Genomic DNA, 22,880 nt, shown 5'->3' on the forward strand with positions numbered 1-22,880 from the left:
GACAGGGAATACTTAGTCCTCTGAGCAGCCCTCCAGAGCCACGGGACTCCTTGGCCCCAGAGAGGGTTGCAGACATCACTGGGACTGGGCTTAAAGCAAGAATGACAACAACAAGGGCTCTTGTTTACCACGCTTTGCTAAGCACTTTATGTGCATCCGTTCACACATTCCTTGTAGGCCCTGCTGGGCTGACTTCTTCTGATTTTATGTGATGGAGGCTGCCCGGGGCAAGTTGTGAACTAATTATGTAAAGTGTGCATTCTCAGTACAGTCTCTATCACACTCCAACGGGACAAAAAATAAAACAAATTTTTTATGTGTAAAGCACAGCATACATACAACACATAAACAGATATACAGTATAGCTGTGATATTGAAATTTCAGGGCAGATGTGGTGGCTCATGCCTGTAATCCCAGTACTTTGGGAGGGAGAGGCAGGAGGATTGCTTGAGCCCAGGAGCTCAAGACCAGCCTAGGCAACATAGTGAGACCCTATCTCCACCAAAAAAAAAAAAAAAAAAATTAACCAGGTGTCGTGGAGCATGCCTGTGGTCCCACCTACTTGGGAGTCTGAGACAGCAGGATCACTTGAGCTCAGGAGGTTGAGGCTGCAGTGAGCCATGATCGCGCCATTACACTCCAGCCTGGGTGACAGAGTGAGACCCTGTCTCGAAAACGAAAGAAAAAAAGAAAAGAAAAGAGGTCGGGCACAGTGGCTCATGACTGTAATCCCAGCACTTTAGGAGGCCAAGACGGGCAGATCACCTGAGGTCAGGAGTTCAAGACCAGCCTGACCAAAATGGAGAAACCCCGTCTCTACTAAAAAAACAAAATTAGCTGGACATGGTGGTGCATGCCTGTAATTCCAGCTACTCGGGAGGCTGACGCAGGAGAATCGCTTGAACCCGGGAGGTAGAGATTGAGGTCAGCCGAGATCGCGCCATTGCACTCCAGCCTGGGCAACAAGATCGAAACTTGGTCTAAAAAAAACAAAAACAAGAAAAGAAAAGAAAATTTCATGGGTGAGGGGTGAGGGTGGGGAAATTAAAAAGACTCGGGGAGGTATTGATAATGAAAAAAAAAAAAAACACACACACAGGTTGAGAAACTAATTTGCCAAGGGACAAACACCAGAAGTGTCCACTTTTGAAACTATCTTTAAACCCTTTCCCCCATCATAATTGCACTTACATACACAAATTTCCCAGGGGGAAAACATGCAAGGAGTTCATTACAAGGACTTAAGTTCATATCCACCCTGGAGAGAGAGCAGCTGGAGAAACAGTCTCTCCCCCAGCCCCAGGCAGAGGCCTGCATCAGATGAGCCTTGAAAATATTGATCTAAGAAGTGCTTGCTTCTCTTTCAGATACCCCCAAGGATTAAGCAACTGGCATGAGGAGTGCTTGATTCTCTTTCAGACTCCCCTCAAAGACTAAGCATGCGGGAAACCACACTCCTCCCTAATGAAACCCAGCAATCGCTGCAACCCACAGCTGTGAGTCAGGCTGTGCCTGTAGTTTGGGTTCAGTTCTGAACCCAGGAGGAGATGAGAGCCCCCAAGAGGCTGTGATAAGCATGTCAGGCCAGCTTGGGATGCTGATCTTGAAAAGGGTTTCTGCAGCCTTAATCTTGGAGTCAGTGCTACACCAAAGTAAATTAGGCTGGAGAGTAATTAGGAACTCCCATGCGCATATCACACACAAGCTTTTAAGAGAGGGCTGGGCCAGGTGCGGTGGCTCACGCCTGTCATCTGAACACTTTGGGAGGCTGAGGTGGGCAGATCACGAGGTCAGGAGATCAAGACCATCCTGGCTAACACGGTGAAACCCCGTCTCTACTAAAAATACAAAAAATTAGCTGGGTGTGGTGGTGGGAGCCTGTAATCCCAGCTATTTGGGAGGCTGAAGCAGGAGAATCGCTTGAACCTGGGAGGCGGATGTTGCAGTGAGCCAAGATCACACCACTGTACTGCACTCCATCCTGGGTAACAGAGCAAGACTCCATCTCAAAAAACAACAACAACAACAACAAAAACAGAGAGAGAGCGGGCTATGCTAGAGCTCATTTCTGTTTCATGTACACAAGTAATCTCACTTAAATCAACTTCACGGTTTTTTCAGGTCATTTAAGCTGGAAGATGCTTTGAGGAAAATTTTATCTGCAGAATCTGTTAGACTAGAGTCAGGGTGAATATTTGGTTTTTGCTTTTTGGCTATGTAAAAGTTGCTAGTAATTTTTTTTTTCTTTTTTAGTTTTTTGAGACAGAGTCTCACTCTGTTGCCCAGGCTAGAGTACAGTGGCGCCATCTCAGATCACTGCAACCTCTGCCTCCTGGCCTCAAGTGATTCACCTGCCTCAGCTTCCCTAGTAGCTGGGATTACACGCATGCACCACCACACCTGGCTAATTTTTGTATTTTTAGTAGAGACGGGGTTTCACCATGTTGGCCACGCTGGTCTCGAACTCCTGACCTCAAGTGATCTGCCCTCTTCAGCCTCCCAAAGTGCTAGGATTATAGGCGTGAGCCACCACGCCTGGCTGCTAGTCATTCTTGACGAAGGTTCAACTAGAAAAATGAACATCCGGGAATAGTCAGGAAAATACAGAACAATTAGTACTCAATAATAAAAAGATAAATGACCCAACTTTTTAAATGGGCAAAGGACTTGAATAGACATTTCTCCAAAAAAACATATATGTTTAGCCAATAAGTACATGAAAAGATTCCCCACATCATTCATCATCAGGGAAATACAAACCAACCACAATGAAATATCACTTCATACCCACTAGGATGGCTGGAATTAAAACAAACAAAAACAAATCTTAATGAGGCTATGAAGAACTTGGAAGCCTCATTCATTGCTGGTGGAAATGTAAAACAGTGCAGTTGCTGTGGAAAATAGTTTGAAGGTTTCTCAATACATTAAACAAAATTACCATGTGATCCAGCAATTCTGCTCCTAGGTATACACCCAAAAGAATTGAAAATAGGGGCTCAGGCCCAGCACAGTGGCTCACACCTGTAATCACAGCTCTTTGGGAGGCGGAGGTGGGCAGATCACTTGAGGTCAGGAGTTCAACACCAGCCTGGCCAACATAATGATACACCGTCTCTGCTAAAAATACAAAAAAATTAGCCAGGCATGGTGGCACGTGTCTCTAATCCCAGCTACTTGGGAGGTTGAAGCAGGAGAATCAGTTGAACCCAGGAGGTGGAGGTTGCAGTGAGCCGAGATTGCGCCACTGCACTCCAACCTAGGCAAGAGAGCGAAACTCGGGCTCAAAAAAAAAAAGAAAGAAAGAAAGAAAATAGGGGCTTAAACAAAAACCTGTGGTGAATGTTCATAGTGACACTATTCATAATAGCCAAAAAGTGGAAATAAGCCAAATGTTTGACTGATTAATGCATAAGTAAAACATGGTATATTGATACAAAGGAATATCATTTGGCCATAAAAAGTAATGAAGTATTATATATGCCACAACATGGAAGAATCTTGAAAACACTATGCTAAGTAAAATAACCCAGTCACAAAAGATCACGTATTATATGATTGTACTTATATAAAATGTTAAGAATAGGCAAACCTGTAGAGACAGAAAGTAGATTAGTGATTGCCAAGGGCTAAGGGAGGTAGGTGGGAGCCAGGGATGATAGCTAAAGTGTACAGGGTTTCTTCTTTTTTCTTTTTTTTCTTGAGACAGGGTCTCCTTCTGTCACCCAGGATGGAGTTCAGTGGAGTGATCATGGCTCACCACAGCCTCAACTTCCTGGGCTCAGATGATCCTCCCACCTCAGCCTCCTGAGTAGCTAGGACTATAGGCACACGCCATCTAAACTGGCCTTTTTTTTTTTTTTTTTCCCCAGATGTGGGGAAAAGAAAGAGAGATCAGTTTGTTACCATGTCTATATAGAAGGAAGTAGACATAAAAGACTCCATTTAGTTCTGTATTTGAGATGCTGTTAATCTGTGACCTTACCTTCAACTTTGTCCTTGCAAGAGACATGTGCGAAGGTGGTTTAAGGTTAAAAGGATTTTGGGCTGTGCAGAATGTGCTTCGTTAAACAAGTGCCTAAAGGCTGCTTGTGGTTAAAAGTCATCACCATTCTCTTAAATCTCAAGAAAGAGAAAAACATTTGTCTCCTGCCCCTCCCTGGGCAATGGAACATCTCCGGGTAATACCCATTGTGTGCCTTGTTTACTGGGTGAGGAGAAACCGCCTTTAGGAATAAGGTGGGACTTGCTGGAGCAATACTGCTAAAAGGTTTATGGAGATGTCGCATATACATCTCAAGGCACAGCATTTTCCTTTAAACTTATTCATATTACAAGGATTTTTTCATATGTCTTACTGCCGATTTCCTCCCTACAATAATCCTATTGTCCAGCCACTCCCTTATCCTTTTAATGACTAAGATAATTCTCAATAAATACTAAGGGAACTCAGAGGCCGGTGCCGGCGTGGGTCCTCTGTAAGCTGAGCGCGGTCCCCTGGGCCCCGCTTTTCTTTCTCTACACTTTGTCTCTGTGTTTTATTCCTTTTCTCAAGTCTTTCGTTTCCACCTAACGAGAAACACCCACAAGTGAGGAGGGGCAGGCCACCCCTTCACCAGAGATGAGATCTCACTTTGCTCCCCAGGCTGTCCTGGGCTCAAGTGATCCACCCGCCTCTGCTTCCCAAAGTGCTGGGATTACAGGTGTGAGCCACCACACCTGGTCCCAGGATTTCTTTTTGAGGTGATGACTATGTTCTACAATCGACTCTGGTGACAGTTTGGTTGCACGTATCTGTGAATGTAATAAAATCTGTTGCATTGTATGCTTTAAATGGGCAAATTGTATGGTATGTGAATTATATCTCATTAAAACTTTTTTTAAAAGAGAACAGCACAGAGAAGACAGTCAAACTTGACTCTCTAGAGGAAATAAAAGTTGCAACAAGATTTCTGTAGGTGAACCTACAGAGGGATCTTCTTGTCTTCTTAAAAACAAACTATAAAACAAAAAAATTTTGAAAGGAAAAAAGTAAGCAAACAAAAACATTAAAAATTAAAAAGAGAATAGCCAGGAAAACTCTTGGACAAAAAGTAATGAGGGTGGGTGACATCAGCATCATTAGTCATCAGGGAAATACAAATTCCTCTACCAGGAATAGAGAGGTAAGAAATAAGAATAAAGGGCCGGGCGTTGTAATCCCAGCACTTTGGGAGGCTGAGGCAGGCAGATGATGAGGTCAGGAGTTCGAGACCAACCTGGCCAACATGGTGAAACCCCGTCTGTACTAAAAATATAAAAACTATCCAGGTGTGGTTGTGGGTGTGTGTAATCCCAGCTACTCAGGAGGCTGAGGCAGGAGAATTGCTTGCTTGAGCCCCGGAGGCAGAGGTTGCAGTGAGCTGAGATCACACCACTGCACCCCAGTCTGGCAACAGAGCGAGATTCCATCTCAAAAACAAAACAAAACAAAACAAAACAAAACAAAAAAAACAGACAAGAGGCCTTGTGTAGTGGCTCACACCTGTAATCCTGGCACACTTTGGGAGGCTGAGGCAGGTGGATCACTTGAGCCCAGGAGTTCAAGACCAGCCTGAGCGACATGGCAAAACCCTGTCTCTATAAAAAATACAAAAATTAGCTGGGCATGATGGTGCACAGCCTGTAGTCCCAGCTACTCAGGAGGCTGAGGCGGGAGAATTCTTGAGCCCGGGAGGTGGAGGTTGCAGTGAGCCGAGATCGCGCCACTGCACTCCAGCCTGGATGACAGAGCCAGACCCTTTCCCGTGTGAAAGAAAGAAAGAAAGAAGAAGGAAAGAAAGGAAGAAAGGAAGAAGGAGGAAGGAAGGAAGGAAGGAAGGAAGGAAGGAAGGAAGGAAGAAAGTCAGAAATAGACCCAAATATATATGGGAATTTGGTATTTGATAAAAGTAACATTTCAAATTAGTGACATTCGAAAATGTCATTTGGGTCCTCTGTCTTTTGGGAGAAAAAAATAAGGCTGTACTTTACCTTTTTATACCAAAATATAATAAATCCAGATAGAATAGAGATTTAAATGCAAAATGAAACCATGTAATTCTAGAAAAAATCTTGGGTAGCTGTTCTGATAATATTAAACAGAAGAAGGTCTTCTAAACATGAAACAGAACAAAGAAATCATAAAGAAAAGATTGACATGGCCAGGCGCAGTGGCTCACACCTGTAATCCCAGTACTCTCGGAGGCCAAGAAGAGTGGATTACTTGAGCCCAAGAGTTTCAGACCAGCCTGGGCAACATGGGGAGACCCTGTCTCTACAAAAAATACAAAAATTAGCCGAGGATGCTGGCACTCACCTGTAGTTTCAGCTACTCGGGAGGCTGAGGCAGCAGGATCACTTGAGCCAGAGAGTTTGAGGCTGCAGTGAGCTGTGATCACACCACTGCACTCCAGCCTGAGCAATAGAGTGAGACCCTGTCCCAATTAATTCATTAATTAAAAGTTTGACGAATTTGAACTATATGAAAATTAAAACCTCTGCATGGCTATGTATATATATATGCACATACGTATATATACACATGTATATACGTATGTACATACATAAAAATACGTATATGTAAAAGATAAAAGACAACCCAATAGGAAAAATAATTGGGATAAGATGTAAAAGAGAAATGGCCAATAAGGATAAAAAGATCCTTAACCACACAAAGTCTAAAATACAAACTGAAACAAGCGACTATTACTATCTTTGACATGTTCAAAACAAGCAAGCGAGAGTCATCTCGTAGGGTCTTTTAGACCAAAAGTATGATAGGACACAGTAGTAGGGTTGTTTTTTTGTTTGTTTGTTTTGTTTTTTGAGACGGAGTCTCGCGCCAGTCACCCAGGCTGGAGTGCAGTGGCGCAATCTCAGCTCACTGCAAGCTCCACCTCCCAGGTTCACACCATTCTCCTGCCTCAGCCTCCCAAGTAGCTGAGACTATAGGCGCCCGCCACGACGCCCGGCTAATTTTTTGTATTTTTAGTAGAGATGGGGTTTCACCGTGTTAGCCAGGATGGTCTCGATCTCCTGACCTCATGATCCACCCGCTTTGGAGGATGAGATAATGCAATTTCTGTTTTGCTGTTGTTATTGTGTTAGAGATGGGATTTCACTCTGTCACTCAGGCAGGAGTGCAGTGGCATCTTCTCAGCTCACTTGCAGCCTCAAACTCCTGGGCTCAAGTACTCCTCCTGTCTCAGCCTCCTGTGTAGCTAGGACTACAGGTGCACACCACCACACCCAGCTAATTTTCTTATTTTTTGTAGAAATTGTGTCTTGTTACATTGCCCAAGTTGGTCTTGAATTCCTGGCCTCAAGCAATCCTCCTGCCCCAGCCTCTCAAAGTGTTGGGATTTGGGGCATGAGTCACGGTGCCTGGCTCCAATTTCTGTTTTAATAGCATCACAAGAATCACACCAGCTGCTGTATGTAGACTTCACTGGGCAAGATGAAAGCTGGGAGACTATTGCAATAATTAAGGTGAAAGATGATGGTGGATTGGACCAGGGTGCCAGCAGTGGAGTGGTGAGAAATGGTCAAATATGGATCCTATTTTGAAAGAACAGCCTGCAAGGTTTGTTCATATATGGAATGTAGGCTGTGAGAGAAAGAAATCACGGATGACTCCAAGATTTTGGTCCTAAACAACTGGAAGTTGCCGTTTGCTAAGATGGTGAAGAGAGCAGAAGGAGCACATTTCGAGGGGAGAGTTTTAAAAAATCCTTGAGCTCCCTGTTACACATTCCAATAAAGATATGAAGTAGATTATGGCATATGGGAGTATTGGCTTCAAGAGAGAAGTTGGAACAAGAGCTATATATTTTGTAAGTTGTGTTTTTGTTTTCATTTGTCTCAAAGTATTTTCTAATTTCCTTGTAACTTCTTCATTGATCCACTGGTTGTTTAAGAGTGTGTTGTTTAATTTCTACATATTTGTGGATTTTATACTTCTCCTTTTATTGATTTCTAATTTCATTCCATTGAAGAAAAGATACATTGTATGATCTCAGTATCTTTAAATATATTGAGACTTATTTTGTGGTTTAACATGTGGATTATTCTGGAGAATGTTCCATGTGCACTTGAGAAGAATGTATGTTCTGCTGTTGTTGGATAGCCTGTTTTATGTATTTTATATATGTCGGTTAGTTCTAGTAGCTTTGTAGTGTTGCTCAAGCTCCCTATTTACTTACTGATTATTTTGTCTAGATGTTCTATTCAATTTTGAAAGTGGCGCATTGAAGTCTTTAACCATTATTGTAGAGCTGTCTCTTTCTCCCTTCAATTCTGCCAATATTTGCTTCATAGATTTTGGGGCTCTGTTGTTTGGTGCACATATGTTTATAATTGTCATCTCTTCTTGGTGAATTGACAAGGCTATATACATGTGGGAGTTATCATTGTAGAGTTGGTATTAAAACTATGGGACTGGACAAGATCACCTGGGATGTCAGTGAAGAGAGAAGTCCTAGGATTAAGTTCTGATGACCCTCTAACATCAAAAAGTTGGGAAGAGGAGAAGGAGTTGCCAAAGGAGCCTGAGAAAAAATGGCCAGTGACAGGAGGAAAATCAGGTGTGTGGTTTTTCAGCTCAGTAAAGAACACCAGCCTGGTAATAAAAGTCAATACAAAATCCATAACTTGTAGTTTATGGCTCAAATATGGACAATCATGGTAATTTCTGGGATCATGTGTATGATGTGGTTTTCCAAATGAGGACTGAAAACATCCATCTCCCTTTCACTTACTAATGCCAAGCTGGGTGCTACAGGGCAGTGGTGGGGTTGGTTCCATCAAGGGTTGCATTCTCCGTAGGGCTGTACTCGGTAAAAGACTGATATGTTTTCTCTTCAGAGCTCTCCAGGAAAGCTAGAATTTTGCATCAAGACTGGTATAAACCAGAACCCAGTGGGGCATACTGTCCAGAGTGCCTCAAGGCCTAATAGGATGGCAACACAAAAAAACTGACCATACCCCAGTAGTACCAAGTCATTGTTCTTCTAGATCTCCAGAACTTTGCCCATCTGGGAAGGAAAGGAATTCCTGAACTAAAACAAACTGTTTTTTTGTGAAGAAGACTGGAGAATCAGGTTTGCAAAAGGCACGAACTAGGACAGTTTTGAGGGAGCTTGACAGCAGGAGTCGTCACAGGAACAGTGCAAGAATGACCTGGCTGGCCGGGCGCGGTGGCTAAAGCCTGTAATCCCAGCACTTTGGGAGGCCGAGATGGGCGGATCACGAGGTCAGGAGATCGAGACCATCCTGGCTAACACGGTGAAACCCCGTCTCTACTAAAAATACAAAAAAACTAGCCGGGCGAGGTGGCAGGCGCCTGTAGTCCCAGCTACTCCGGAGGCTGAGGCAGGAGAATGGCATAAACCCGGGAGGCGGAGGTTGCAGTGAGCTGAGATCCGGCCACTGCACTCTAGCCCGGGCAACAGAGCAAGACTCCGTCTCAAAAAAAAAAGAATGACCTGGCTGACCCAGCAATTCCCTCTTAGGTACATAGAAAGAAATAAAAACATATAGTCACACAAAAACTTGTACACGGATGTTTACAGTAGCATTATTCATAACAGCCAACAGTGGAAATAACCAACAGCTTCCTCGGATCTTTTTTATAAGGGCAAAAGTCTCATTCATGATCACTCCACCTTCACAATCTAATTACCTCCCCAAAGCTCCACCTCCTGATAACACCACATTGGGGATTAGGCTTCAACATATGAATTTTGCTGAGGGAACATGAACATTCAGACCACAGCAGATGCATTCCAGGTGAGGTAGCTATTAGACATCTAAATTGGGCTTAAGAACACCTCCAAGGCTGGCCAGGCATGGTGGTTCACACCTGTAAACCTAGCACTTTGGGAGGCCGAAGCAGGCAGATCACAAGGTCAGGAGTTCGAGACCAACCTGGCCAACGTGGTGAAACTCCATCTCTACTAAAGATACAAAAAATTAGCCAGGCGTGGTGGTGCATACCTGTAATCCCAGCTACTCAGGAGGCTGAAGCAGAAGAATCACTTGAACCCGGGAGGTGGAGGTTGCAGTGAGCTGAGATCACACCACTAAACTGCAGCCTGGGAGACAGAGCAAGACTCTGTCTCGACAACAACAACAACAAAAAACACCTCCAAACATTATCCCTTGCTTTCCCTTCCCTTCCCTTGCCCTCTCTCTTCCCCTGTCTATTCTCTACAGGACAGCCTGACGACTTTCTAAAGAAGTGAAATCATTTCACAATGGCCAGTGGTTCTTAAGTTAGGAAACTTTTGGGTTCCAGAGGCAGAAACCAACCTCAACCTAGATTAAGGAAAGGAGAGCACGGATGAGCTCAAGTCAAAGGGAATTCTAGGGGGATGGACCTCAGGCACAGCTAGATTCAGGTGTTCAAACAACACCATCAGGTTGCTGTCTCACTTTCTCTCTCCATTGGCTGTGGTTTTCTCATCTTCAGACAGACTCTCCACCTGCCTATAAAGATGGTGCCCAACATCTCCAGGTGAAACTGGTTCTCAGTACCTTGGATCTCAGAGAGTAAGAAGTGTCTCTCTCTCTCCATCAGGATCGAAAGAGTCCCTGAAAAGGAACTCACATACCCACCTCTAAATCCATCACTGAGGGGCCAGCTGGGGTCTTACACTCACCCTTGTGGCGGGGGAGGTGAAGTCTCCTTTTTTGCATCCTGTTTACCAATCCTCATTCCTATTGGAACCACTGTTGCCCCTTCTTTTTCAGTGCATCTTCCAGAGTTGTTCATACATATGCAAGAAAATATAAAAGGAGGCTGGGCACAATGGCTCACTCCTGTAATCCCAGCACTTCGGGAGGCTGAGGTCAGGAGTTCGAAACCAGCATGGCCAACATGGCGAAACCCTGCCTCTACTAAAAATACAAAAATTAGCCAGGCGTGTGTGGAGGAAAAGTTAAATATCACATTTGAACTCAGTTGGAAGTGGACACAAACAATGGTCACCAAGTCCCAGAACAGGTTGTGTGAGCCCATTGATGCGTTCATCCAGCGCTGTTTCGGAAAAATCTCTATTTCAATCTAATCTTATATGTCAGTTATTGAAAAACAACAGACAATTGCAAAACCAAGTTGATCTTTCTGTGTTCCTTGAGTCCAGTCGCAAAGGGCCCTCGTGACTGCGCCTCATGCCAAACAACTCGTTACAAAAAGAGATAGGGTCCCAGACTGCACCGAAGCTTCATGAGACCTCTCCTCGCCTGTGCACAGACGGGTGGCCGACTCTGGAGCCCAGGCTGCTGCTTCCCAGTCTGGTGATTCCTCCATAGTCTGATGAATGTATAGATATATAGATATATAGACATACAGATATAGATATCGGCTCTCTCCCTTTCCCACTGTGATTTGCCTCTCCTCATCTGTGCATAGATGAGTGGCCGACTCTGGAGCCCAGGCTGTTGCTTCCCCGTCTGGTGATGAATCCTCTATAGTCTGGTGAGTGTAAATATATGTATCTTTTCCCTTCTCTTCTTCCCATTGCAATTTGCTTATTATATCAATTTGCTTATTATATCATTTGCTTATCATATCTGCATTGCCATTCATGTGGGGTAAAGGTTGTTTACTCTTAAAGGTATTGTGTGTATCTTTTCTTTTCCCTTTGTGCATTTCCCGCACAGAACAGCGTGGTGGCAGGCACCTGTAAGCCCAGTTACTTGGGAGACTGAGACACTTGAACCTGGAGGGCAGACATTACAGTGAACTGACATCACACCACTGCACTCCAGCCTAGCCACAGAGCAAGACTCCATCTAAAAAAAAAAAAAAAAGAAGAAGAAAGAAAAAAAGAAAAAAGAAAAGAAAAACAGAAAATAAAAGATATAGGGATGCTTCCTAAGAAAAAGGAATCTTTTCCAGAAGTCTCTCCCAAAAGACCTCCCCTTGCCCCTCGTTTGCGGAGGTTTCCTCACACGCTCATGTAAAAAGCAATCGTGAGCAAGAAAAATGTGCAACATGAGAATCACCTGGTATGTTTAAAAAATATGAGATATGGGAGCCCAATCTCAGACCAATTAAAGCAGAGGCTGAGTCAAAGGGTTCAGAGACAGTGACAATTAGCAGCAAGACCGAAAACTCAAACCAGGTCATCCCCTGCAGAAAAAGAAAAAGGGTGGGGAGGGGAAGAAGCGAAGTGGAAGAGAAGAACAAAACAGGTGGGGAAAAGGAGGAGTGAGAGGATAGAAAGGAGAAAAAGCAACTATGTCGCCATCCTCTGGTGGACGCAAAGGGCAGGTCCTCAACTCTGTTCTTTCTACTTATTCATTTAAGAAACATGTATTGAAGGGGAATGTGCTGGATGCTGAGATTAGAGCAATGAACAAAAGAGACATAGTCCCAGACCCATAGAGCTGAGTCCGATGGAGGAGGTAGACATTAAATACATTCAGTCATTTATTTAGTCAATAAAGATTTACCAAGCACCTACTCTATGCCAGGCACCATCTTAAGAGCTGTGATATGAGGCTGGTGTGGTGGCTCACACCTGTAGTCCCAGCACTCTGGGAGGCCAAGGAGGGAGGATTGCTTGAGGCCAGGAGTTCAAGGCCAGTCTGGGTAACACAGCAAGACCTCATCTCTACAAAAAATGTTTAAAAATTAGCCGGGAGGCCGAGACGGGCGGATCACGAGGTCAGGAGATCGAGACCATCCTGGCTAACATGGTGAAACCCCATCTCTACTAAAAAAATCTACAAAAATCTAGCCGGGCAAGGTGGCGGGCGCCTGTAGTCCCAGCTACTCGGGAGGCTGAGGCAGGAGAATGGCGTAAACCCGGGAGGCGGAGCTTGCAGTGAGCTGAGATCCGGCCACTGTACTCCAGCCTGGGTGACAGAGCGAGACTCCGTCTCAAAAAAAAAAAAAAAAAAAAAAAAATTAGCCGGGTTGGCTGGGCGCGGTGGCTCAAGCCTGTAATCCCAGCACTTTGGGAGGCCGAGACAGGCGGATCACGAGGTCAGGAGATCGAGACCATCCTGGCGAACACGGTGAAACCCCGTCTCTACTAAAAAATACAAAAAACTAGCCAGGCGAGGTGGTGGGCACCTGTAGTCCCAGCTACTCGGGAGGCTGAGGCAGGAGAATGGCGTCAACCCAGGAGGAGGAGCTTGCAGTGAGCTGAGATCCGGCCACTGCACTCCAGCCTGGGCGACAGAGCGAGACTCCGTCTCAAAAACAAACAAACAAGCAAACAAACAAACAAAAAAATTAGCCGGGCATGGTGGTGTGCACCTGTAGTCCCAGCTACTTGGGAGGCTAAAGTGGGAGGATCACTTGAGCCCAGGAGGTCAAGGCTGCAGTGAACTATGATCATGCTACTGTACTCCAGCCTGGGTTACAGAGTGAAACCCTGTCTCTTAAAAATATATATATAGAGATAGATACAATAGTTTGCATTAGAAACAAAGCCAATTATCAACATTCCACAATGCTATGGTGACTATACGGTTTTCATGAACTGGCATTTGTTAGTTCTTTGGGAAGAAAGAAATATTCACTCCAAGAATCTCCTTCAAAAGTACTCAGTGTCTCTAACCCTGGCACAAAACACATGGCAATTATCTCAACAACAGCAAAAAAAAAAAAAAAAAAAAAAAATTATTAAACTTGAAGTTATTTTGCAATGGATATGCTACTATTTGTGAATTTGTTAGTATAAGACAGGGATCAGCTCACATTTTCTGCAAAGGGACAGATAGTAAATATTTTAAGCTTGCAGGCTGTATGGTCTGTATTACATCCACTCAGCTCTGCTTTGCAGGGCAAAAGTAACAGACAACACACAAAGGAATGGGAGTTCTAACACAACTTTATTTACAGACCCTGAAATCTGAATTTCATATAATTCTCACATGTCACAAAATATCATTCTCCTTTTGTTTTTTTCTGATCATTAAAAAATGCAAACACTATCTTAGCCCACAGACCACACAAAAACAGGCAGCAGGCAGGGTTTGGCAGGCAGGCCACCCTTGGCTGGCTCCTGGCAAGACAGATGTTACTTGAGATTAAGGCATGGATTTCCCAATGTGCCTTGACAGGGAAACTGAAGAGACACCTAGAAACCTTTGATATCAATAAGGGATCACTCCAGGTATGACAGGTACATTTTTGTCCTACAGAGATAGGGATGGAATTTATCCTTTTTTGGGGGGGGTAGGGAGGACTACAAATTGAGTTGTATTGATTCTAAATGCTATTTGAGGATAAAAAAGATGTTTCCAGCCAAGCGTGGTGGCTCACACCTGTAATCCCAGCACTTTGGGAGTCAAGGTGGACAGATCACCTGAGGTCAGGAGTTCAAGACCAGCCGGGCCAACATGGCGAAACCCCATCTGTATGAGAAACACAAGGCTGCCAGGCATGGTGGCACGTGCCTGTAATCCCAGTACTGGGGAGGCTGAGGCAGGAGAATCACTTGAACCTGGGAGGTGGAGGTTGCAGCGAGTGGAGATTCCTACCACTGCACTCCAGCCTGAGCAACAGAGCAAGACTCCATCTCACAAAAAAAAGAAAGAAAGAAAGAAAGAAAGAAAGAAAGAAAGATGTTTCCATGTTGTACATAATTGTTGTATTAATTGTCTGTAATTGGATGGGAGTGGTGGCTCACGCCTGTAATCCTAGCACTTTGGGAGGCTGAGGCAGGCAGATTAGTTGAGGTCAGGAGTTAGAGACCAGCCTGGCAACATGGTGAACTCTCGTCTCTACTAAAAATACAAAAATTAGCTGGGCGTGGTGGTGTGCACCTGTAATCCCAGCTATTTGGGAGGCTGAAGCACGAGATTTGTTTAAATCCAGGAGGCAGAGGTTGCAGTGAGCCAAGATCATGCCACTACACTGCAGCCTGGGCAACAGAGAGTCTGTCTCAAAAAATAAAAATTAAAAAATTGCCTGTAATTAATAAGGTGTTGGTCCATATGTCATTTAGCCTTGGGCAATTCACTAAATCTCTCTGAACTTTAGTTTCCTTAGTGTATTGTAAATGGAGGGGAAAAATAGTAGCTGGAACCTAAGAATGTGTTCAGGAGTAAATGACATAAATGCCTGTGATTGGCTTATCAGAGCATCTGGTACACAGCATGCACTTAAATAATGAAAGCTGTCACTATGGCTGTTGTTTGATACCACTCTGCATTGCCTTTTTTTTTTTGAGATAGAGTCTTGCTCTGTTGCCCAGGCTGGAATGCAATGGCATGATCTCAACTCACTGCAATCTCCATCTCCCGGGTTCAAGCAATTCTCCTGCCTCAGCCTCCTGAGTAGCCAGGACTACAGACACACCACCACATCCCGCTAATTTTTGTATTTTTAGTAGAGATGGGGTTTCACCATGTTAGCCAGGCTGGTTTCTAACTCCTGACCTCAAGTGATCTGCCTGCCTCGGCCTCCCAAAGTGCTGGGATTACAGGAGTGAGCCACTTCTCCCAGCCTGCATTGCTTTTCAATAGCAACCATCATGAAATATCAAATTGGAGAAGAGGATTTAAGAGTTAACACATGTCAACAGTTTTGTACTTTAACCACTAATAAAATTTATTAAAGATTGTTAAAAGTCAGTCTCTTTTATATTTCTTGTTTTATTTGAACATCAGGTGCACAGAATTGGATTATTCATAATAATGAATACCCTTGGCTCAAGGCACACTCTTCTCAGTGTTTTGTGTACGGCCTGCCTTTATGTTGTTAGTTAGCAGTTTTTAATAAGGTATTCAGCATCTGCAAAACCACTCACCCAAAACAAAAGCCAGGAACTTGGCAGTAGCCAACCTCTAACCACATGGTTCCCCCAAGTAGGGAGCCATCATCCTGAATCCCATATTCATCATTCGCTTGCTTTCCTATTTATGTTTAGTTCATTTTATACATATGCCTTAGAAGTGCATATTTTAGACCAGGCGTGGTGGCTCACACTTGTAATCCCAGCACTTTGGAAGGCAGAAGCAGGAAGATCCTTTAAGGTCAAGGAGTTCAAGAATAGCCCAGGCAACATAATGAGACCCCATCCATACAAAAAAAAAAAAAAATCTAAAATTGACCAGGCATGGTGGTGTACCTGTGGTTCCAGTGACTAGGGAAGCCGAGGTGAAATGATTGTTTGAGTTCTTGAGACCAGGAATTTTTTTTTTTATTTTTTTTATTTTTTTTATTTTTTTATTTTTTATTATACTTTAAGTTCTAGGGTACATGTGCATAACGTTTATATCATGTATAACTCCCCAATGCAATCCCTCCCTCCTCCCCCCTTCCCCTGATAGGCCCCAGTGTGTGATGTTCCCCTTCCCGAGTCCAAGTGATCTCATTGTTCAGTTCCCACCTATGAGTTTAAAGTTACAGTGAGCTATGTTCATATCACTGCACTCGAGCCTGGGCGACAGAGTGAGACCATCAAAAAAAAAAAAAGGCACATTTTTATCCTGATTGCTTTTTTATTTTGTTTGTTTGTTTGTTTTTTAAAGACAGAGTCTGGCTCTGTTGCTTGAGTGTAGTGGCACGATCTTGGCCCACTGCAGCCCTGCCTCCCAGGTTCAAATGATTCTGCAGCCCCAGCCTCTCAAGTAACTGGAATTACAAGCATGAGCCACCATGCCCAGCTAATTTTTGTATTTTTAGTAGAGACAGGGTTTTACCATGTTGGCCAGGCTGGTTTCGAACTCCTGACCTCAAGTGATCCACCCACCTTGGCCTCCCAAAGTGCTGGGATTACAGGCCTGAGCCACCGTGCCTGACCTCTTTGTATTATTTTTTATTGTTGTTATTTTTTATGAGTTTTTTTCCCAAATATTTTCAATCCAAGGTTGGTTGAAACCATAGATACAGAACCCACAGATATGGAGGGTGGCTGTATTCAACTTGAAGAGACAATGCCCAACTGTTTTCCAAAGTATTTACATGATTTTACACTTCCACTAGCAATGTATATGCATGCCTTCTATATATTTCTCATCCAAATGCCGGGGATTTGTTGAAGGAAATGAAATACGTTACAAAGAAGGTATTTTAGTGTAAGGATCAGAGGAATTTCATGGAAACCTAGAGCAAGAAGCTCAGCTAACCAGCCACCTGGCACTCTGGCTCTCTCTTGTTTCCTCTTCTTCTCTCTCTCCTCTCTCTCTCTCTCTCTCTCTCTCTCTTCCCCCCTCTCCCCTCTTCCCTCCCAGCCCTCCAACCCCTCCCCGCCCCCTCCCCCCCCTCCCTCCGCCGTCTTTTGGCGCAGATCATCTGCCTCTCTGCTTCTCTCTTTCTGGGTATTTCTCTTTTTTCTCTGTAAGTCAGTGTCCTCTAAAAGGCTCCCAGAGTCTGTCTCCTCCGTAACTTGGACTTGCCCTTGACTTTGGGGCTGGGTGCAGTGGTTCATGCCTGTGATCCCAGTACTTTGGGAAGCCGAAGCAGGAGAATCCCTTGAGGCTAGGAGTTTGAGAACAGCCTGGGCGACAGTGAGATCCCATCTCTAAAAAAAAAAAAACAGAGTTGCCCTTGACTTTGGGTTCCCCAGTGTCTACTCTGACCCAGATCCTACAGTATCTTACAATTCCAGGGTTCCCAAACCCTCCTGCCGTCAATTCAGATTTTAAAGAGAATAGATCTACTTGGCTTAGCTGGGGTCAAGTGTCCACGCCTGGTCCAATTAGCGGAGTCCAGGAGTTCAAGACCAGTCTGGCCAACATAGCAAAACCCTATCTGTACTAAAAATACAAAAAATTAGCTGGATGTGGTGGCGCACGCCTGTAATCCCAACTACTCGGGACACTAATGCACGAGAATCACTTGAACCCAGGAAGCAAAGGTTGCAGTGAGACGAGATTGCACCAATGCACTCCAGCCTGGGTGATAGAGAAAGACTCTGTCTCAAAAATAAGTAAGTAAACAAATACATACATACATACATACATACATACATACATACAACGAAGCATCTAATTCAACTTCAGCCTTAAGAGAAACACAAATTAAAATTACACGGAGATACCATTTTTAATTTTTGAGAATAGGAAAAACATTCTGAAGTTGGAAAAATATACTGGTGGTGAGACTCTCAGGACCTAGGCACTCCCATTTCAGTTTCTCCCTGTAGAGGGATGTGTTCATTGGTATAACTCCTGCAGAGGTCATGTGGATACTATCCATTAAAATCCCAAAAATATTATATGGACTCCTAGACCCAGCAATCCAGCTTCTAAGAATTCACCCTACAGAAACACTTGCATGTTTGTAAAATGACGTGTGCACAGGGTTATTTGATGCAACATTGGTTTTTCACCTAGCAAAAAAAAAAAAGAAAAAAATGAAACAGAAACCATCCAAGTGCCCATCAGGTTAAATAAAGTCCGGTACCATGAAACACAATGAAGCTGTAAGAAAGAGGGAGGGAGAGAGAAGGAAGGAAAGAAGGAAGGAAGGAAGGAAGGAAGGAAGGAAGGAAGGAAGGAAGGAAGGAAGGAAGGAAGGAAGGAAGGAAGGAAGGAAAGAGGGAGGGAGGGAGGGAGGGAAAGAAAGGCAGGAAAGAAGGAAGGGAGAAACCTTTCTACAAACTCATATAGGAAGATCTCCAAGACATATCACATGAAAAAAGCTAGTTGTAGAGCAATATGCATGATTGTGAATAATATACTATCTTTTCTGTTAAAAATACAACAGAATGTGGCCAGGTGCGGTGGCTCACACCTGTATTCTCAGCACTTTGAGAGGCCAGGGAAGGTGGATCACTTGAGGTCAGGAATTCAAGACCAGCCTGGCCAACATAGTGAAACCCCATCTCTACTAAAAATACAAAAATTAGCTGGGCCTGGTGGTGCATACTTGTAATCCCAGCTACTCGGGAGGCTGAGGCAGGAGAATCGATTGAGCATGGGAGGCAAAGGCTGCAGTTACCCAGGATCACACCACTGCACTCCAGCCTGAGTGACACAGTGAGACTCCATTTCAAAAAAAAAAAGGCCGGGCGCAGTGGCTCACGCCTGTAATCCCAGCACTTTGGGAGGCCGAGGCAGGCGGATCACGAGGTCAGGAGATCGAGACCATCCTGGTTAACACGGTGAAACCCCGTCTCTACTAAAAAATAAAAAAAATTAGCCGGGCGTGGTGGCGGGCGCCTGTAGTCCTAGCTACTCGGGAGGCTGAGGCAGGAGAATGGTGTGAACCCGGGAGGCGGAGCTTGCAGTGAGCCAAGATCATGCCACTGCACTCCAGCCTGGGTGACTGAGTGAGACTCAGTCTCAAAAAAAAACCAGAGAATACAAGAAGAAAATCCCAAGAAAGTGCATATCTATATATACATACATATGTGTATATATTTGCATAAATACATCCAGAAGATGCCTAAGAAACTTATTTTGGAATGTGGGAGGATATGGTGCATTTAGATGAATAGGGAGCAACAGTTAAAGGGTTTACACTTTATATGTTTTCATATGGTTAGGTTTGAAACCATGTGAATGTATTACTTACTTAAAAATTAAATTAGGTCATGTGCGGTGGCTCATGCCTGTAATCCCAGCACTTTGGGAGGTCAAGGTGGGTGAATCACGAGGTCAGGAGATGGAGACCATCCTGGCCAACATGGGGAAGCCCCATCTCTACTAAAAATACAAAAATTTGTTGGGCGTAGTGGCGGGTGCCTGTAGTCCCAGCTACTCGGGAGGCTGAGGAGGGAGAATCGCTTGAACCCTGGAGGCAGAGAGGTTGCAATGAGCCGAGATTGCGCCACTGCACTCCAGCCTGGCAACAGAGCAAGACTCCGTCAAAAAAAAAAAAATTAATTAATTAAAATTTTAAAAATTATTCCAATGTAAAAGAAAAAAAAACTAGCATCCAGGACATAAAGACAAATCTCTATATGCTGGGTGTGGTGGCATATATATATATATATATATATATATGTCAAAACTTCTCAAATCATGCTCTTTTATATGTGCAATTCATTGTCAATTATGCCTCAATAAAGCATTTTAAGAGTTAGTTTTATTTTTTCATTTTTAAATTTCAATTTTGTTTTGTTTTATAATATAACAAATAGGACCAGAATTATGCATACAACTTATAAATGATTATACATATATGTATATCTATTTGAGGGTGCAGGTTCAAAATTTTCTCACTGAAAGAGGCTTGTAGTCACAAATGCGTGGCAACTACTGGTTAAAGCCAGTTTCAAACCCAAATACAGAAGCTAAGCCCACATGTTTAACTGCTACACTCTACTGCCCCCTGCTGGAAGCAGGTTTTGCATTAGGCCTTTAATTGGCTCCTCTGGGTTAATGTCACAAATTTAATGAGGAAAGATTTTTCAAAGATCTACTTAGAACCAAACCCTTCTAAACCACACACACACACACACACACACACACACACAGCAAGAAGCAGCCCCAGATCTTTCTGCCACACTAGCCTCGAGAGAGAAGAGAGCAACCTTTCAAAGTTGTGAAAGAGAAAAAACAAAAATGAAGCTATCAGGCCAGAGTTCAAACTTTCCCTAACACCTTGAATGCCCCCTCAGGAGGCCATGGATGGAAAGGGGTCTTCCCTAGAGGCCAAGATTCCCCCTCACCCTTTCCCCAGGTAACTAAGAGACTTAACACCAAGCCTCTGGCCAGGAATGGTGGCTAATGCCTGTAATCCCAGCACTTCGTGAGACCAAGGTGGGAGGATTGTTTGAGTCCAGGAGTTCAAGATCAGCCTGGGCAACATAGCGAGACCCTGCCTCTACCAAAAAATAATACAAAAATTAGCCAAGCCTGATGGTGTGCACCTGTAGTCTCAGCTACTTGGGAGGCTGAAGCGGGAGTGTGGTTTGAGCCCAGGAGGTCGAGGCTGGAGTGAGGTGTGATCATCCCACTGCACTCCAGCCTATGGCACAAAGCGAGACCCTGTCTCAAAAAAAAAACAAAACAAGGCTGAGCACAGTGGCTCACGCCTGTAATCCCAGCACTTTGGGAGGCCGAGGCAGGCAGATAACCTGAGGTCAAGAGTTCGAGACCAGCCTAGCCAACATGGTGAGACCCGTTTTCTATTAAAAATACAAAAATTGCCGGGCGCGGTGGCTCACGCCTGTAATCCCAGCACTTTGGGAGGCCGAGGCGGGCGGATCACGAGGTCAGGAGATCGAGACCATCTTGGCTAACACGGTGAAACCCCGTCTCTACTAAAAATACAAAAAAATTAGCTGGGCGTGGCGGCGGGTGCCTGTGGTCCCAGCTACTCGGGAGGCTGAGGCAGGAGAATGGCGTGAGCCCAGGAGGCGGAGCTTGCAGTGAGCCGAGATCGCGCCACTGCACTCCAACCTGGGCGACAGAGCGAGACTCCGTCTCATTAAAAAAAAAAAAAAAAAAAAAAAGAAAAAAAGAAAAAAAATTAGCAGGGCGTGGTGGCAGGTGCCTGTAATTTCAGCTACTCAGCAGGCTGAGGCAAGAGAATCGCCTGAACCCAGTAGGCAGAGTTTGCAGTCAGCCAAGAGTGCAGTGCCACTGCACTCCAGCCTTGACAGAACAAGACCCTGTCTCAAAACAAACAAAACAAAAGCCAAACCTCTTGTCAGCCAGAGAGCGAGAGTTGCAAGGAGGAGTTGCCAGAATAGAACTATTCTGGCCATAGTCCAGAGAGCTACTGTGCGTTCTGACAAAACCCACAGGCAGACCCTTGAGGACTTTACAAATGTCTCTTTAGTTCGTTTTTTTGTTTTGTTTCATTTTCAGACGGAGTCTCACTCTGTCACCCAGGCTGGAGTGCAATGGCACAATCTTGGCTCACTGCAATCTGCCTCCCAAGTTGACGCCATTCTCCTAACTCAGCCTCCTAAGTAGCCGGAATTACAGGCGCCCGCCACCACGCCTGGCTAATTTTTGTATTTTTGGTAATGACAGGATTTCACCGTGTTGGCCAGGCTGGTCTTGAACTCCTGACCTCAGGTGATCTGCCTGCCTCGGCCTCCCAAAGTGCTGGGGTTACAGGTGTGAGCCACTGCACCCAGCCATCTTTACTGTTGTTTCCAAAGACTTCTAAAGTAAGTGAGCTGATTGCTTCAGTTTCAGCCACACTATGACACATGGCCAAGAATCCCCTCCAATCCAGTTCCCATTTCAAACAATGTTCTATGAGGGGATCCACCCAGACCTGGGATCTGGACTGCAGGATTAGGCAATGCACCCAGGATAATCCCAGAGCGTAAGTAGACAATTCCATCATCCGAAGTAAGCCACCACCCTGCAAATGTTACCACTATTATCATCAGTTTCCTGCTTCCACTGAGGTCTAAAACTCACAGCAATGTCATTCAGTCCTAGGGAAAAGAAAAAAAAAACAGAATGTGTGCAAAGGATTTTCTCTGAAACACAATATAGCATGGAGGTTAAAAACTTCGGATTTGAAGTCAGATATGCCACGATTCAAAGCCTGGCTCTTTATTTTATTTATTTATTTATTTTTCTTTTTAAACACAGGGTCTCACCATGTTGCCCAGGCTAGTCTCGAACTACTGGGCTCAGGTAATCCTCCCCCCTCAGCCTCCCAAAGTGCTGGGATTACAGGTGTGAGCCACCATGCCAGGCCCTGGTACTTTTTTTTTTTTTTTTTTGAGACCAGGTCTGCCTGGTTTTATACCTTATTTTTTTGTTTGTTTGAGACAGAGCCTCGCCCTGTCACCAGGCTGGAGTGCAGAGGTGCTATCTTGGCTTCACTTCAATCTCTGCCTCCCAGGTTCAAGTGATTCTCCTGCCTCAGTCTCCCAAGTAGCTGGGATTACAGGTGCCCGCCACCACACCCAGCTAATTTTAGTATTTTTAGTAGAGACAGGGTTTCACCATGTTGGCCAGGATGGTCTCAATCTCCTGA

This window comes from Trachypithecus francoisi, unplaced genomic scaffold, assembly GCF_009764315.1.
Source record: "Trachypithecus francoisi isolate TF-2019V2 unplaced genomic scaffold, Tfra_2.0 Lachesis_group10, whole genome shotgun sequence".
Lineage (NCBI taxonomy): Eukaryota > Metazoa > Chordata > Mammalia > Primates > Cercopithecidae > Trachypithecus > Trachypithecus francoisi.